Source organism: Sitodiplosis mosellana, unplaced genomic scaffold (assembly GCF_009176505.1).
Source record: "Sitodiplosis mosellana isolate CC-2019 unplaced genomic scaffold, AAFC_SMos_1.0 Smas_scaffold_5, whole genome shotgun sequence".
In the NCBI taxonomy this organism is placed as follows: domain Eukaryota; kingdom Metazoa; phylum Arthropoda; class Insecta; order Diptera; family Cecidomyiidae; genus Sitodiplosis; species Sitodiplosis mosellana.
The window spans coordinates 3151774-3158467 of record NW_022595248.1 but is presented as its reverse complement, the minus strand read 5'-3'; the positions used below and the strand labels follow the sequence as shown (position 1 = coordinate 3158467).

The 6694-nt window shown below is 38.9% G+C and overlaps 1 protein-coding gene across 6 annotated transcripts in view; it reads left to right on the top strand.

Moving 5' to 3' along the window:
- LOC129566879 (protein turtle) overlaps positions 1 to 6694 on the top strand; it is a 197789-nt gene that overhangs the window by 143926 nt on the left and 47169 nt on the right. The gene's annotated exons all lie outside the window — the stretch shown is intronic.

Sequence of the window (6694 nt, the reverse complement as noted above, 5' to 3'; positions counted from 1 at the left end):
TCTCTCTCTCTCTCTCTCTCTCTCTCTCTCTCTCTCTCTCTCTCTCTGCACTTAACAATTCATTAGTGCATTTTTGTTGCACAATAATAAATTTCGCTCTTTTTCACTAAGCGGGGACTGAAATGCAAACGAGAGAACCAGAGGAAAATACAGAACAAGCGAAAAAGAGAAGGGGAGGAAGAGAGAGAGAGAGAAATAATGTTGAAATGCTTTTACCATTTATTCGGAGTTGAGGTTATGCTCAACAACAAATTGAGTCCTTTTTATTTACAATGGCATTTTTTTAAATGCTTTAACCTGATTAAGTTTTTGTTACGCCGATGCTCTCTGTGCAACCGCTTCTGTTTACATTGCTAACGTTGTGTGCGTGTGTATTTATCTATATTTGTGTGAGTTTATTTGCATGTGCGTGTGTGTATCGGTATGGAGATGGGTAGCTTTTTCATTCTTACCTCTTCCCATCTCTCGTATTCGCTTCAGCGCTGCCAACTTTGTGTACCCAAAAAAAATAGAAACAGCAGCAGCAGCAAAGAGATGAAAGAACTTTCGATGCCTTTAAGCAATATTGGTCGGGATTAAAATGTTGCAAATTTGTGAAAATGTCATGTTACGTTCACTTTGCGAACGGGAGCGAGAGAGAAATTATCATTTTTGACGGTTACTTCACCGCACACATCCAACATACCACCGAAAAACGCTTTAACCTAAATTTTAATGTGATTCCGGCGACCGCACACAGAATTTTGATTGTGTGTAATGTGCGCAATACGAATACGGCAGGCAGGATCACGGCATCATTCTCTCATACAAAGCATTTTATTAGCGTGAAACTTATTTTCGAAGTGTGTTCGTACGGCACACACAAGAGAGTAAAATGGTTGTATACTTTGTACGGAAATCAAAAGACAGCGAATGAGAGAGTGAGCAGGCAAGAAAAAATGAAATAGGGAGAGCGAGGAAAAGAGAGAGAGGAAGAGAGAGAGAGAGAGAGCGAAATAGGGAAGATAGAGATAACACGCGAAGTAGGAACGAAGCGAAACGACATCGAAAAAGATTCCCGTGCAGAAGGTGCGAAAGAGACAAATAAAACGAGAAAAAAAAATACCAGAGCTTTACCACCACACTGATAAAAAATGACAACGACAAATTGCCAAGCCGGAACGAAATTAGTGCGCGCAAAGTAAAAGTATTTTTATTGGCAGCCAGAGAAAAAAGTTTGTTATTCAGACATACGGTTGAACCGCACGCTGCTCATACATGTCCTCCTGTTTCTATCTCGCGCATTCACTCGCATGTATTTCATCACATACATATTTGCGGCAAGTAATTTTCATTGTTTCCGTTGCTGTTCCTCTTAATTTCCACATTCCCGATTATACTAAATACACATAAATACACCAGCCACCATATATACGTGTGCATCAACGAATGCATACGTATGCAAACCGCGTCAACACGCTCTTCCACATTATTTACATTTTCACTTTGTATGTATTTCACTCTGATGGAACGAATGATCGAATTTTTAAGCGAACGGCATGAGAATAAAAACAAAAGCACACACCAGAAAGAAAAATACCATAAAACCATTTCCACCTAAATACACACCGAATTGTCTGTTCGAATCAATATTTTACATCTTGGAAAATTTGAAACTTTTCATTCGATTTATCTTAAGTATTAGTGAAATGACGTCGTCTATCTTCTGCGCCAGCAATTTGAATGAAAGAAGTGAAAAGCGGAAGAAAAAGTAGGCGAAAAAGAAACGCGTCAAGAAAATCGTAAAATAGGAATAAAGTTTTGTGCGAAAGCAAAACGGTAATGAGTTTTAATTTGCGTTTTTCTTGGATTCACCATTGAAACCATGTTACAGCTTGAATATGGGTGTGTGTTGCTATGCATATATGCAAAAGTGGTCGGAAAGGCATTAAATAAGTTTGTATAATTACATGCCTTATCATTACGATTCCCACTGTGTGCACGATCTGGCCTTGGATTTTCTTTAAATCCCTCTTTTCCGCCATGAGTTCCATATCTCTCGCGCTCCATCCGTCTTTATCTCGCTCTCTCTCTCTTCTTTCAATCACTTTCTGCAGCAAGTGCGAACGCGAGCGAGCGCGCGCGCGCTCTCATCCTTCTTGTGCTTTCGTAATATATCCATCGATGTGATTTGATGCCGGTGTTGAATTTATGCTTTCTCAATTTGATGTGTTAAACTGGCATAGAGAGCATCGTAACATCCGCCGCACACTCCCATCTAAATTAAGAACAATGATTTCGAACCGCAAACATTGTCTATCACTTCAAATTAAAGCTTTCCTTCCCCGCAATGCACAAGGAAAACTTTTATGATGCTATGTGTATGTGCTGCGTGTGTCAGATCAGATAGAATTGAAAAGCGAGAACGATGTCGAAACCAAACTTGTTGTTCGACTTCGAATGCTCAGCGTGCTAACAGTGGATGAAGACAGTTTAATGCAATGAAGCTTTGTATGTGTGTGTGTGTGTGTGTGTGTGTATCGACGATGAGATGTGATGGGTCTGAACAAGTGATTTCGATACTGTTTTCCATAATCCGAACGAGATTCAACCGGCAAAAATGAAACTCTCAATGAATGACGACAGAACGAAGCTGAGAATCAAATGCTTTTAACTGCAACGGCTGAATTGTTTTATTGTTGTTGATGCTGCTGGCGGCGACGGTGGTGGTGGTGGTGGTGGTGTGTTGATGTTTTGCGTGCAAGTGACTGAATTGCGTTCCAACTTATAAAACTTGTTGTCATTTCCGACAGCAACAGTGAAACTACCGACTGAACGGTTGTGTGCATGATGAGGGTATAGAGAAAGAGAGAGAAAGCAAGCGAACGGGTTGAACTGGTAAGACAAAAACTGATAGATGATACATATAATCAAGCGACAATAGAAATGCGTTAAGGATATTGCACTCCTGCTGAGAGCACACTTACTTCACCAGCCGTCAGTCACAGTTTGCTCTCCGAGATGTCGGAGTAAAAGGGAGTCGAGAGGGAGATTGGGGCCAGAAATTATTCAGCAGTGAAATATGCAAATTCGAATTACGATTTTGCAAATGCACATTACAATATGCTAAAACCGTTTAATGCCACCACAAATGCACTCTATGATTGCCCGATCCATACTATCACACTCTACATACATTTGTATGTTTCTTCTGTTCGTTCACTTTTGCCCGAAAGCCCTTTCGCCGCTGCAATCGAATGTGTTCGTTATCGATACGCAAGATATATTGATGATAAAAAGAGAGACAGAGAGGGAGAGAGCGAGCAATTCGACTTCAGTGAGTCCAGAAAACGCAAAGTGGCTCACATGGGAGAGAGATAAATACCCAACTGGCAAACATTGTAAAATGGATTTTCCATTAATCATCATTGTTCATTCACACGATTTGCTCTCTTGCTGTTGCCAATGCCACTGCTGCCAAATAGCAAACCAATATTTTTTCACACACACACACTCACCGTTTTATCCAATCGTCTGTCTGCGTATTTTTTGACCTTTTTTTTCTCGTAACTCCTCGTTTTTTATCTCTTGAGATCCCTTTATTCGTCGTTCTTTTTTTCCCACTCCTTTTCTTTGTATTCCATTACACGTTTGGTTTCATTTGCATGCCGGCACCAACGCACTAACACAACTTTGTCTGTGCGCCTCGTCGAATTGCATCAAATCAACATAAGCATGAAAAATACCGAAGTAAACAAATTCAAGCTTCTCTTCTATCGCTCATTTTGATACATTTTACGTCGATTTTTCCTTTGGTTTACGCCGTTTTTCTTTCACAGAATTTTCCACCCTCCCATTATTATTTTTTCTTTCGTGTGTGTGTGTATGTGTGCCACAATCATGCTAGCGCATTACTTTGTCTGGTTTAAATGCAACGACGCAGCGTAACGTAATTATATCAGAGTGTATAACTTGATACCATGAACACACTCTATGGAGCTAACGCGTTCCGATGCATGTCGAGAACTTTTCATCATTTACAATGTTTTTTTATGCAATTTTCACTCTCTTCGTGTCTCTCTGGGTGTTTTGTGTTGTCATTGCCGTTTCTTCTTCGTTCTATTTTTTTCGAGGTAATTCAAACCAGTCTCGTTTCATTCTTTTGTCTTTTGGTTAGATTTAAATCTAGCATTGAACGTTTCTTGGGACGTGTGTGCGTGCGCACATTTGCTATGAAAAACAAAAAAGGAATTTCGGTGCTCACAGATGAATCGAATTAAATGGATTTATTCACAAGCTGTTCTTATCACTTTTTTTTGGATTCATTTTTACATTTGGTGCTGACTAGCTGGCTGCACATCTTTTGAAGCTTCATGGAGTTTCCAATGAAATCTTCTGGAAATGGTTTTGCGTTAAACTTTAATATGCAAATCAAATAAAGACACCAGACCGTTGTGCACTTTGCACTGAAAACTTTAAACATATTTTTTCGGCAATTTTTTTCTTCATTCAACTTGCTGATGCAGCTGCTGTATCGATGCGGACACTTTCTTAGAGATTCTCGTAAAGACAATGGAACTAAGTCGGGTGACTTTTGCATTTTATGCGAAGTTTTTATGTCAAAATCTTCATTTCAGCAGAAAAATATCACGAAAAAAATGCAATACCTTGCAGTGATGATGCCATTTTTTTGGGGCCAAATATTCAAATTTAGCACATTTTTCTCTCCTGCCAATAGAGAGTGATGAACAAAGTGGATAACACCAAAGTCATTAAAACATAGGATAATGATACAGCGGATGAAAGCGATTTAATTACGATGAAACCCGTTTAAATAAATGCGATATCAAAAGAGAGGGAGATAGCACGTGTATTTTCTATTGCGCATACAAATTTAATGACTTTTGATTTGGATATAATTGGATGGTATTTAATTAATTCAGCGGTATCGCTTTTTATGTGGCCAATATTGAACCAATCATATTTGAAATTTTTGCTCCATTGACGATTTTCAATGAATGCCTTTGTGCGTTGCATTCAAATATGGTGATAGAATGAGAGGAAGTATGTTGGTATCGAATTAAATACGCATCGTTTTCATTTATTGATTGGAAAAATATGTGCTTGTGTTTGAGTGAGAGTGTGTGAGAGGAAGAAAAAGAGAGAGAAACGAAGTAGAGAGAAGTGCAGAAAGGTCAAACGACAGGTAAAATACAGAATCACAGCCATATTGAGTATTATTTGTGAATATTTGACGACAAAGGGAAGTGCCGATGTATTTAGCGAGCATTGAAATTATTTGAATTTCCGCTTTTATGGTTGCTCTTCCTTTCCCACTTCCTCTGTTCTCGTTTCCCTTTTCATATCTCCGCGTCCTTTTTGTCTCATTCTCTTTACCTCTCTCATTCTCGCCAGTTTATTGATAGATTCGAATCACATCGAATTGAAAAACTGCGTAGCACTGTAATCACAATTAAAAATAGATGTTTTGCCGTTCATTTTTGGCCAATGGCATTCCTATTGAACTAGGCTTGATTACAGCCAAACACAAATACACCTCTAGCATTGATACACCGTTCGAATCAACTTCAAAAGCATTCACAGAATATTCGTTTCGATTGGCCTGAATGCTTTGCAACCGCATAAAATGTACAGCAACTTAATAAGTCCATTCGGAATATTGGAGCGAAATCGAATTTTGATTAGGTATTCCGGTGCATTTTTGAATTTGTATGGCAGCCACTTCAGATCAGTGTATGGAATTGCAATAAAATTCCGCTTGAATTCTATGTGAAAAAAAGACGAAAAAACGAAATGTTCTCAAAGGTACTCGCATCGAATAATGATGTATGCCGACATCGATATCGGTTGGGGGTTTTTCATTTCAAAGCGAAAACGCAAATGAAAAGCACTTCGCAATAATTCACACAGTCGAATGCACGCTCTCGATTTAGTTGTACAATGATACATAAAAACATGAATTAATTGGATTCTTTCTCGCTTCGTTGCGATGCTTTAGCGTTTGCTATAGATTAAGTGCGGTGTTGCGAATACACGTTTCCATCTCATGGCGCAATACGTATATATTGTGATTGTGTGGGAGTGTTTGATAGTGCGTGCTGTGTCCATCCAGCGCGAGTGTATTCGGGTGTAACGATTGCGATTTCTGCCAGCGAGATTGTATTGAACGGAGCCACAGTGTGCGTGTGTCAGCTGTTTGTTATGCTCGTGTGCTCGTAAATGTGGCAATAATAACATGAGGACATTAGAATCCATTAGAGTTGAAACCAATACAAATGACGTATATTATCTGAAATCGAGTGAAAGTTTTCGGTTGAGCGGAACGTGAAAGGTGTCATCTCATTAGTGTAATCGACAGTTTGGTTTATTCTTGGTTGTTGTCCAAATAATCGGCAATCAACTCCTGTCTTCTGTGCTCATCGCTCGGTGTTTCAATGAAAACACCGCACACACCGCAGATCATACATAAATTTCGTACGTGCCGTAGTGCAACTATGATGAATCTTAACAATGAGCTCCGTTGAAAACACAATCTAGTGTGTTGTATATGGTTTCCTTTATTTCTCGCCTCTTTTTTTTTCATTCAAAATCAATTTCCATGAAACTTTCACAATGGCATACACTTTCACCTTTCATCAATATGTTTATACAAAAGCTCATTTATTTGCGAATTTTACTCCATTCTCTATTTGTG